Genomic DNA, 12,596 nt, shown 5'->3' on the forward strand with positions numbered 1-12,596 from the left:
TCTGTCTCTGAAGAAATACCTATCCGAAAAATATTGGGCCAACTACCCCCCTAAAATCCAGGAAACCTTTACGGGAAGAGGAAGTCCTCAAATTCCCAGAAAGGTACGACACAGCAAGGGAATGGAGGCAATAGTGGTCGCTGAATAATCACCATCCTCTCATCACTGATTCTGATCCTTCGATACCGCTGGAAGGAATGCAGGTGCCCCGAAGAACTTGCTGCAGACTTCATAGTGTGAGGACTAACCACGGCAGGTGTAAGGCCATTCTCCACATACGGAAACTCGCTGATGACCCACGATGCGACTGTGGTGCAGAAGAACAAACAATCCCTCACCTGTTCTTCGAATGTCCTGCGAGGAGGTTTGAAGGAGAATGGAGGGATATTATGAATGCTACTCCACGTGCTGTTCAGTGGGTGACCTGCTAAGATGTGGACTTGTAATAGCTGCAGTGGCTGTCTTCCTTATCTTTCGCATATTGTTGTTTGCAATCAATCAAAAAAACGTTCAAATGTGTGTGAAATCTTATGGGACTTAACTGCTAAGGTCATCAGTCCCTAAGCTTACACACTACTTAACCGAAATTATCCTAAGGACAAACACACACACCCATGACCGCGGGAGGACTCGAACCTCCGCCGGGACCAGCCGCACAGTACATGACTGCAGCGCCTTAGACCGCTCGGCTAATCCAGCGCGGCTTGCAATCAACCATTTAGTATTATATTTGTAGTTCGTTTATTATGTTAATTAAGAGTATGTGTGCAATTTTACTCTGTAGACGACATACGCTAAATGAATAAAATGAAAAACTGTCAGGTTACCTTCGATTGGGAAAGCTGTTGAACTCAGCGACTATTATATTGACTTGTAAATTATAGATTTCAGCGATCAGTCGTCCTTTGTAATTTTATCGGCAGATTTAGATTTCACCTAGAAGCTAGCCATTCTCGATGCACTATTATTTTTGCTCAATGCACGTAATGCCTGTTGGTCGGGCTTCATCCACAGTTCATTGAATACTCATTGAGTATTCATGCATTACATGCATTGAGCAAAAATAATAGTGCATTGAGAATCGCTAGCTTGTAGCTGAAATCTAGATCTGCCATTAAATTTAAAAAGGACGACTTAACGCTGAAATCTATAATTTACTAGCAAATAACTATGTTCATGTGCTGTGTAATATTGTATGCCATACTCAATGTCAAGAGTACTTTCAGTCAAATATTTGTTATGATCCGAATTAGTAATTTGAACAGAGGTAACTATGGTTTGTGTTTCTCTAAATCTCAGCTCCGTGAAAAATGTCTATAAGTAATTAATCAAAATTGTATGTGCAGTTTTCAAGTGATAACAGGGAGAAATGTGTCGAATACAAATGGCGACTTTGACAAAAAGCTCATTTGTAATTTTTGTTTGGTTACTGTGCATTCCAGTATTTGTAGGCCACTGTACAGATATACATTTTCTAGCGGAAGTTATTGACGAGGCTGCTGTTGCTATAAGTGACTATGCAGCACGTGCCCCAGGCAGTGCTAGAGCTCGTGCAGCATCAAGAAAATTGCCCGTTCCCTGGTGAACAATACGGAATGTCTTGCTGTCTATTTTACTGCGGTACCCGTTTAAGACCCAGGCGGTGCAGTAACGGAAATCTCATGCTTCTCAGCAAAATTCTGAATTTGCTCTTCGGTTTCTGGCAAGGATTGAAGGCGATGGCACTTGGTCGGGCAGTATTTATGGCATGATGAGGCGCATTTTTCAGAACAGGGACAGAACTGCCGATTTTGGGTACTGTTAAACCGCGAGTTGTGCACGAAGAGCCGTTAGACTCGCCGTATGTTAGTCTGTGGTATGGACTCCCAAGCACCTCTATTCTCGGTCCGTTCGTCTTTGATAAGAATACACCAAGAGGAGCTGTCAAGTGTCCGTGTCTTCTGTACATTATCGAGACCTCTTTGCACAGCATTTGACTCCTGCTATCAAATAGCATGACTCCAGTGGTTTTATAGATGCACGGCATGCAAGATCATCTGAACCCATGTGACTATTGGCTCTAGGGATATCTAAAAGGCTGCGTTTACCAGGCTCTGCACCAAACCAACTTTAAAATAAATGACTGATGGAAAGAGGAATGGGAGAGCAGAACAGCAGTAAACTGCCACAGTATGCCATGCATCTTTAGTAAACCAAAAGGATTTGATTGCCCTCGCAAAGTCTGGTCAACTCTTAATGGCATCAGAACCAACTGTGGGAGATGCGCCGACTTCTTACAGAGATGGGGTAAACTTCCTTCGGCCGCTTGCGACTGTGGTGCTGAGAGACAGACGGTCAAACACATCGTGCAGGAATGCCCACTAAGGGCATACGAGGGTGACCCACAGGATTTCCTAATGGCGACCCAAGAGGCAATCGACTATTTATTATCTAAGCTGGACGTCTGCTTGTGATTGCTCTTCTGTGAGTGTAAATTTACAATTGGCGGTGTCCTTATATACAAACTGTTATTTATTGCTCTGTTTACACATATGTGATTTTTTTTTAAAATGGTGTTGTTTCTGTAATTTTTACTGTGATGTTATGAGCCATACGCTAAATAAATAAATAAATACGCACATGAAATTAACAAATGATTAAATAGGCAGTGCGCTGCTCAATACTAACGAGTGAACCTACTAATTTAAAATTTGCTGTAAGTTAATGTAAGAGTGAATGATCCGTGAGTGTGCTGGTAGCTTTGAGTTGACATTGGCCGCAGTCTCTGTCTCGAAGTTTACCGTTGTACAGGCGAAGGAAAGTTGAGATTTCGGCGTCTTTTTAATGTCCCCATGGCTGTTGCAACCAGAGCAATCTCAAACTCCAGAGTTATGGAAACGTTCCCGTATTGGGAACGAAGTGTGGGCAAATTTTTAGTCGTTGCCCATCCCAAACGTAACAAGAACTACAAAAAATGGAAGTTAGTAAACCGATCACATTCTCAGTTAGAAGTGAGGGACATGAAGCATGCATTACGTCCAGCATACTTCATATGTCTGAAACAGGCCATATAAAACAGAACTGTCCCATACGAAAATTTGGACTTGGCCTCAACCTAACTAAACGTAAATGTTTAGTTTTGGACCTCGTAGCAGGAATAAGTAGAGAAGCGACGGTAAACGGTGTTGCATCAGCTGAAAGTAATTTAGCTTCTGTTAATGGTCTCCAGTCGGTAAACGATAAGCATCAACGCAGTAGTAATGTCGGGAAAGATTTAAACGAAAGTTAATTTCCGCTCTTGGCCGTACGTGGAAGTGTCATGACAATTTGGGACCAGGAAATACTAATCCATTACCTAGCAATCCAAGCCAAGGTTAGTAGGGCAGCTAAAGATGAAACCGTAGCTGACTCTAGCAATGTCTAGGCAACATATTGTAAACGATGCGATCAGCACAGTTATCCTGCTATCACGATCGGACAATTTTCAACAAACAATTCACAAATGTCCGCGATCGAGGTCGCTCAATATGCAATGTACGGAGCTTTGGCGAAAGCATATCAAACGGAATGCTTGGTGCACCCAGTGACAGCATGCGCGGATTTACATCTGAAACAACAGAACAATTGCAGATGGACACGAGTGAGTCTGCTGATAGGGGAAAGTCGAGTTAAATTTTTACTGAAAATTCAGAGAGAAAAATTTCTGCGAGTAGTAACGAAGAGGAGGAAATCGATGTAAATATAGAGTCTTCAACTACTAGTAGTAGTCATCAAGGTGAAAGCGAGGTTGAATATGAATCGTAAACGATTGTTTGCCAATAACGGTAAAGGAGTGACGATGGTATAGAAGTTGGGAATTTTTGGGTCAAGTAAAACTAAGTGGAATTAGACGCTAAGAGACACTAGGCTTAATCCAAATCCAAAATCCAGAATTGTTACAAGACTGTGATAAACAAATATAGATATCGGAATTTAAAAAAAAATGTAAGTTAGAACCAGAAAAGACGTTCATGAGCTATCACAATGTTAAAATGTTTACCTTAGAAGTAGAGCAAACACACTTGAGTGTAATCAAGTGTAGATATCGGAACTGGAAAATGTAAGTTAGAACCAGAAAAGACGATAATGAGGTATTAAAGTGGTAAAATTTGTAGTTTAAATATGCAGCTTACGCACTTAAATGTAATGGTGATACAGTACGAAAGAGCTGCTACAATGAAGGAGAAGACTTTTGTAGACACAAAAGTAAGAACATTAGTTTCTATAAATGTGTAAGCGATTGGAATTAGGCACAATATCCGAATTCTTTGCGTTTATAAAGAAACAAATTTAATTTTTAGAACATAGGGCGACAGAGGCATAAAAGAGTTCCGAAGAAGGAGAAATTATTTTAAATTTTTAGAATGAAGAAATATGTCATCAAAACGAACTTTATTAAAGTATCATTAATAAAAATGCCAATTTAAATAAATAATTAACAAACTAACATTAGTTCATAGGAAGGTATCAGATACTTCATCATTTTAAGGTTCATGAACTGTAGACTACGTTGTTAGCACGAACTTCAACTTTTCATTGGATAATGAGGTCGGTAACACTGTTAAGGGTTCTGAAATGCTCAGCGACCATTTTATAGACTGGAATGTTGAAACCGTGGAGCATTCCTCCAAGAGCCTCCAGTTTTTATGAAGAAATGGGCGGCAGTATGGCCAGTGAACGTTCCTATACCAATGAAAATTTGTGAATAGCCTACATTATATTTGCGGCATTCTCTGTTATTACTGCTAGAAATTAATTTCTCAATTAACACACCCGCAACAGAAGACTTCACCGCGCTGCTGAAGAAATACTACCGTTAGAACACATTTGTTAGCAGGAATCGTATACAGAACACAGTCGACAAGAAATGTTCTTACTTGTGCTGATGTTACACGGAGAGGACTAGGGGGACAGTCGGAATTCTTTGCGTAGTAAAGCTGCAGACAGCAACACTCAACAGGCTACAAAAAAAAAAAAAAAAAAAAAAAACTGAAATAACCGTTCTTAAGGATAATCGACTGTAAAATTAACTGGCGTAAAACAAATATCGGCATATCTATAATCGATTACCAGAATAGTTACCATTAATCGATTAATTACATAATTACATTTACTCGCTCATCCTTACGACACTATTCTCAAACACCACGAGGAAAGGGCTCGTTAAGAGCGGAGGACGAAAAATCATATCAGGCTGCTGTACCTGACCCTGTGGTTTCCCAGACCACTGCCTGGCTGAGTACATGAGCACTATTGGTGTTCGGAGTATCCACTTCCCTTAATGTTTCCACTACTTTTTTCACCTATCGCGGAAATACGCACTCACACTGCCATATCACAGAAATAGCTGGATCAAGTAATCAGATAAGAACGTTATCTCGCCTTCCATCCTGTGCTGCACAGAAACAAAGCAGCCACATGCAGAGAGGCTGCTGGATGTAACTGGCTGCCGTCAGTTGCACACCGGTGCACCATGACTCTTCGTCTACCCGCAGCATCTGCCAAGAACGCAGAGTTCAACCGCAAATCGATGAAACAATTCTCCGGAATAATATACCTACTCGATGTCGACAGCCAAGAGAACATGGAGGACTTCTACTATGAGTTCGGTAAGTAGCTCGCCTTAAGATAAATCATGATTACTAGCAACAAGTGGAAATTTTACAATCTAAGCCACTTCCTGAAGAAACTACGCACGTTCTAGCTTCCACTTTACTGACTGTTGTGTCACTTCCATGTGAGGCTCGAATATTTTCTTTCATTTTCTTACTAGCACTAGCACTGCGTCTTCAGGCCACAAGTGGCCCATCGGGACCATCCGACCGCCGTGTCATCCTCAGATGAAGATGCGGATAGGAGGGGCGTGTGGTCAGCACACCGCTGTCCCGGTCGTTATGATGGTTTTCATTGACCGGAGCCGCTTCTATTCGGTCGAGTAGCTCCTCAATTGGCATCACGAGGCTGAGTGCACCCCGAAAAATTGCAACAGCGCATGGCGGCCTGGATAGTCACCCATCCAAGCTCTGGCCAAGACCGACAGCGCATAACTTCGGTGATCTCACGGGAACCGGTGTATCCACTGTGGCAAGGCCGATGCCTCATTTTCTTACTGGTAGACAGCTAATATTTACAGGCAGACAGTTAATATTTACTAAAATCCATTTAACACATCTTACCCTTCTTGGTAGGCAACGGCCTTGCCGCAGTGGATACACTGGTTCCCGTCAGATCACCGAAGTTAAGCGCTGTAGGGCGTGGTCGGCACTTGGATGGGTGACCATCCGGGTCGCCATGCGCTGTTGCCATTTTTCGGGGTGCACTCAGCCTCGTGATGCCAATTGAGGAGCTACTCGACCGAATAGTGGCGGCTCCGGTCAATGAAAACCATCATAACGACCGGGAGAGCGGTGTGCTGACCACACGCTACTTCTATCCGCATCCTAATCTGAGGATGACACGGCAGTCGGATGGTCCCGATGGGCCACTTTTGGCCTGAAGACTGAGTGCTTTTGCTTCTCGGTGTCACCAATGTAAGAAGACAGAAACTAAATATTGCACTTGTACATGTGCACTTGTAACACTTATGGAATTAGCATGGTTTTAGAAACATCGCTGGTGCGAACCTCAGCTTGCCTTTTCTCACATGATATACTGCGAACTATGGAAGCTCGAATAGTTGTAGGTATAGAGAGCTGGCTAAAGCCGGAAATCAGCCGAAATTTTTTCAAACGATCTAACAGTGTTCAGAAAGGATAGATTAAATACAGTTGGTGGTGGAATGTTTATTGCTGTCAGAGGTAGTTTGCCTTGTAGTGAAATTGAAGTAGATAGTTCATGTGAAACAGTATGGGTAGAGGTTATACCTGACAATCGGACTAAACTATTATTTGGATCGTTTTACCGACCCCGCAACTCAGAAGACATAGTTGCTGAACATTTCAAAGGAAACTTGTGTCTCATTTCAAATAAGTACCCCGCTCATACAATTATAGTCGGTGCTGACTTCAATCTACCCTCGATATGCTGGAAAAATTATACGTTTAAAGCCGGCGGCAGGCATAAAAAAATCATACGATACTGTACGGAATGCATTCTCAGAAAATGATTTTGAACAATTAGTTCATGAGCCCACTCGAAGCGTAAATGGTTGCCAAAGCCATACTTGACCTTTTAGCAACAAATAATCCTGGACAGATAGTGAGTACTATGACGAATACAGGGATTAGCGACAAGACAGTTGCTGCTAGGCTGAATACCGTAACACCTACAACCATCAAAAAGAAACGCAAAGTGTACCAATTTAAAAAAGTTGATAAAATGCTCTTAACTCCTTTCTAAGGGACACTCATCACTCCTTCCGATCTGATCATGTAGGTGTAGAGAAGTTGCGAAATGTTTTCAAAGGGATAGTATCAACAGCAATTGAGAGATATATACCACATAAATTAATAAGTGATGGTACTGATCCCCCATGGTACACAAAACGGGTCAGATCGTTGTTGCAGAAGCAACGAAAAAAGCATGCCAAATTTAAAATAACGCAAATTCCCCAAGATTGGCAACGTTTTACAGAAGTTCGAAATATAGCACGTACTTCAGTGCGAGATGCTTTTAATAATTTCCACAACGAAATTCTGTCTCTAAATCTGACAGAAAACTCAAAAAGATTCTGGTCATATACACTGCTGGAAATTGAAATAAGAACACCGTGAATTCAATGTCCCAGGAAGAGGAAACTTTATTGACACATTCCTGGGGTCAGATACATCACATGATCACACTGACAGAACCACAGGCACATAGACACAGGCAACAGAGCATGTACAATGTCGGCACTAGTACAGTGTATATCCACCTTTCGCAGCAATGCAGGCTGCTATTCTCCGATGGAGACGATCGTAGAGATGCTGGATGTAGTCCAGTGGAACGGCTTGCCATGCCATTTCCACCTGGCGCCTCAGTTGGACCAGCGTTCGTGCTGGACGTGCAGACCGCGTGAGACGACGCTTCATCCAGTCCCAAACATGCTCAATGGGGGACAGATCCGGAGATCTTGCTGGCCAGGGTAGTTGACTTACACCTTCTAGAGCACGTTGGGTGGCACGGGATACATGCGGACGTGCATTGTCCTGTTGGAACAGCAAGTTCCCTTGCCGGTCTAGGAATGGTAGAACGATGGGTTCGATGACGGTTTGGATGTACCGTGCACTATTCAGTGTCCCCTCGACGATCACCAGTGGTGTACGGCCAGTGTAGGAGATCGCTCCCCACACCATGATGCCGGGTGTTGGCCCTGTGTGCCTCGGTCGTATGCAGTCCTGATTGTGACGCTCACCTGAACGGCGCCAAACACGCATACGACCATCATTGGCACCAAGGCAGAAGCGACTCTCATCGCTGAAGACGACACGTCTCCATTCGTCCCTCCATTCACGCCTGTTGCGACACCACTGGAGGCGGGCTGCACGATGTTGGGGCGTGAGCGGAAGACGGCCTAACGGTGTGCGGGACCGTAGCCCAGCTTCATGGAGACGGTTGCGAATGGTCCCCAGGAGCAACAGTGTCCCTAATTTGCTGGGAAGTGGCGGTGCGGTCCCCTACGGCACTGCGTAGGATCCTACGGTCTTGGCGTGCATCCGTGCGTCGCTGCGGTCCGGTCCCAGGTCGACGGGCACGTGCACCTTCCGCCGACCACTGGCGACAACATCGATGTACTGTGGAGACCTCACGCCCCACGTGTTGAGCAATTCGGCGGTACGTCCACCCGGCCTCCCGCATGCCCACTATACGCCTTCGCTCAAAGTCCGTCAACTGCACATACGGTTCACGTCCACGCTGTCGCGGCATGCTACCAGTGTTAAAGACTGCGATGGGGCTCCGTATGCCACGGCAAACTGGCTGACACTGACGGCGGCGGTGCACAAATGCTGCGCAGCTAGCGCCATTCGACGGCCAACACCGCGGTTCCTGGTGTGTCCGCTGTGCCGTGCGTGTGATCATTGCTTGTACAGCCCTCTCGCAGTGTCCGGAGCAAGTATGGTGGGTCTGACACACCGGTGTCAATGTGTTCTTTTTTCCATTTCTAGGAGTGTACAGTATAAAGCACACCAGTGGCAAGACGCAATCAATACCTTCACTGCGCGACAACAACGGTGAAGTCACTGATGATAGTGCCGCTAAAGCAGAGTTATTAAACACGGTTTTCCGAATCTCCTTCACCAAAGAAGACGAAGTAAGTATTCCTGAATTCCAATTAAGAACAACTGCCAAGATGAGAAACATAGAAGTAGATATCCTCGGTGTAACAAAACAGCTTAAATCACTATATAAAGGCAAGGCCTCCGGTCCAGATTGTGTACCAGTCAGGTTCCTCTCAGAGTATGCTGATAAAATAGCTCCATATTTTGCAATTACATACAACCACTCTCTCACAGAAAGATCCATACCTAAAGAATGGAAAATTGCTCAAGTCACACCAATACTCAAAAAGGGAAGTAGGAGTAATCCGCTGAATTACAGGCTTATATCACTAAAGTCGATTTGCAGCAGGGTTTTAGAACATATACTGTATTCGAACATTATGAAGTACCTCGAAGAAAAAGATTTATTGACATATAGTCAGCAAGGATTCAGAAAACATCGTTCTTGTGAAACACAACTAGCTCTTTATATTCATGAAGTAATAAGTGCTATCGACAGGGGATGTCAAATGGATTCCATATTTCTAGATTTCCAGAAGGCTTTCGACACCGTTCTTCACAAGCGTCTTCTAACGAAACTACGTGCCTACGGTGTATCGCCTCAGTTGTGCGACTGGATTCATGATTTCCTGGCAGAAAGGTCACAGTTCGTAGTAATAGATGGAAAGCCATCGACTAAAACAGAAGTAATATCCGGCGTTCCTGAAGGAAGCGTTATAGGCCCTCTATTGTTCCCGATCTATATTAACGACATAGGAGACAATCTGAGTAGCCGTCTTAGATTGTTTGCAGATGATGCTGTCATTTGCCGTCTTGTAAAGTCATCAGATGATCAAAACGGCTTGAAAAATGATTTAGATATCCGTATGGTGCGAAAAGTGGCAATTGACATTGATTAAAGAAAAGTGTGAAGTTATTCATATGAGTACTAAAAGAAATCAGCTAAATTTCGATTACGCCATAAGTCACACAAATCTGAGAGCTGTAAATTAAACTAAATACTTAGGGATTACAATTACAAATAACCTAAATTGGAACGATCACATAGATAATATTGTTGATAGAGCAAACCAAAGACTGCGATTCATTGGCAGAACACTTAGAAGATGCAACAGGTCTACCAAAGAGACTACTTACACTACGCTTGTCCGCCCTATTCTGGAGTATTGCTGTGCGGTGTGGGATCCGCATCAGGTGGGACTGACGGATGACAACGAAAAAGTACAAAGAAGGGCAGCTCGTTTTGTATTATCGCGAAATAGGGGAGATAATGTCACAGACATGATACGTGGCAATCATTAAAACAAAGGCGTTTTTCTTTGCGACGGGATCTTCTCATGAAATTTCAATCACCAATTTTCTCCTCCGATTGCGAAAACATTCTGTTGGCACGCACCTACATAGGGAGAAATAATCATGACGATAAAATGAGAGAAATCAGAGCTCGCACAGAAAAATTTAAGTGCTCGTTTTTCCCGCGTGCCTTTCGAGAGTGGAACGGCAGAGAGACAGCATGAAGGTGGTTCATTGAACCCTCTGCCAGGCAATTTATTGTGAATAGCAGAGTAATCAAGTAGACGTAGATGGATGAAGGATAACAGGCAGATTCCATATTTTTAGATTTCCGGAAATCATTTGACCCGGCACCCCATTGCAGGCTGTTAGCGAAGGTACGAGCATATGGAATAGATTCACAGATATGTGAGTGGCTCGAGGACTTCTTAAATAGTAGAACCCAGTATGTTGTTCTCGATGGTGAGTGTTCATCAGAGACAAGGGTATCGCCTGCGGTGCCCCAGGAAAGAGTGATAGGACCGCTGTTGTTCTCTGTATACATAAATAATTTGGCGGAAAGGATGTGAGCAATCTGCGGTTATTTTCTGATGATGCCGTGGTGTACGGTAGGGTGTCGAAGTGGAGTGGCTGCAGGAAGATACAGAACGACAAAATTTGTAGTTGGGGTTATGAATGGCAGCTAGCCTTAATTTGGAAATATTTAAATTAATGAGGGTGAGTAGGAGGATCAAACCTGTAATGCTAGGACATAGTATTACTAGTGTCCTGCCTGACACAGTGAAGTCATTTCAATATCTGGGCGTAACGCTGCAAAACGATATGAGATGGAACGAACATGTGAGAACTGTGGTAGGAAAGGTGAATGGTTGACTTTGATGTATTGGAAGAATTTTAGGAATGAGTGGTTCACCTTTAAAGCAGACCGCACATAGGACCCTCGTGCGACCTATTCTCGAGTACCGCTCGAGTGTTTGAGATCCGTACCAGGTCGGACTGAAGGACGACATCGAAGCAATTCAGAGGCGAGGTTTGTTACCGGTAGACTCGAACAACACGTAAGTGTTACGGAGATACTTCGGGAACTCAAATGGGAATCCCTGGAGGGAAGGCGACGTTCTTTGCGAGAAACACAATTGAGAAGAGTTAGAGAACCGGCATTTGAAACTGGGCGCCGACCGATTATACTGCCACCGACATATATTGGGCGTAAGGACCACAAAGGAGAAATTAGGGCTCATGCGAAGGCATATAGACAGTCGTTTTTCCCTCGTTCGATTTGCGAATGGAATAGGAAAGGAAACGGCTGGTAGTGGTACTGGGTACCTTCAGACACGCACCGTATGGTGGTATGCGGAGTCTCTCTCTAGACAGAATGAGATTTGAAGTTTGCAACGGAATGTGCGCTGATATGAAACTTCCTGGCAAATTAAAATTGTGTGCCGGACCGAGGTTCTTAACATTCATTGAAACTGATCGACAGAATGCCCCATTAAATATTCCTAATACATGTTACTATTTTTATGTATTATAAAACGATTCTCTCATGTCATGAGACACTTGTTATGAAGTTTCATTTGGAGAGGTGATAATCTACTCTGATGTACCCAAACATTGGGATCGCTACCCACCCCAAGATTAAATGCCGCCTGGTTCCGCTGCGGACATATAACGCGGTATGAAAAGTACGAAAGAAGAGCAGAGGAGGCTGAAGAATCACTCTAGCGACAATACGGGCCGAAAATGGAGAGTTCCAATGCCATAAGCTACTCTGACAGCCGGTCAGGGTGGCCGAGCGGTTCTAGGCGCTACAGTCTGGGACCGCGCGACCGCTACGGTCGCAGGTTCGAATCCTGCCTCGGACATGGATGTGTCTGATGTCCTTAGGTTAGTTAGGGGACTGATGACCTCACAAGTTAAGTCCCATAGTGCTCAGAGCCATTTGAACCAATTTTTCTACTCTGACGAAGGAGAGATTAGTGTGTATCGTGACCGTGTGTAGAATCTGGTTGAAGACACTTGTACGCTACGAAGTGTTGGACGTCCACGTCACATGGCAGAACGTGGAGTTGAGAAGCTTGGACG

General features: G+C 44.0%; 1 protein-coding gene and 1 pseudogene across 1 annotated transcript in view; both read left to right on the top strand.

Annotated features, from left to right (window-relative positions):
* Positions 1–5,578: 5,578 nt before the first annotated feature.
* Positions 5,579–12,596, top strand: part of LOC126100998 (fatty acid-binding protein, muscle-like) — a 63,424-nt gene continuing 56,406 nt past the window's right edge. Inside the window, exon 1 of the mRNA XM_049911663.1 lies at positions 5,579–5,627. The gene's annotated coding sequence lies outside the window, so the exon portion shown is untranslated. The remainder of the gene's footprint in view (positions 5,628–12,596) is intronic.
* On the top strand, positions 6,206–6,323 carry LOC126102155 (5S ribosomal RNA; annotated as a pseudogene).

Source organism: Schistocerca cancellata, chromosome 9, assembly GCF_023864275.1.
Source record: "Schistocerca cancellata isolate TAMUIC-IGC-003103 chromosome 9, iqSchCanc2.1, whole genome shotgun sequence".
In the NCBI taxonomy this organism is placed as follows: domain Eukaryota; kingdom Metazoa; phylum Arthropoda; class Insecta; order Orthoptera; family Acrididae; genus Schistocerca; species Schistocerca cancellata.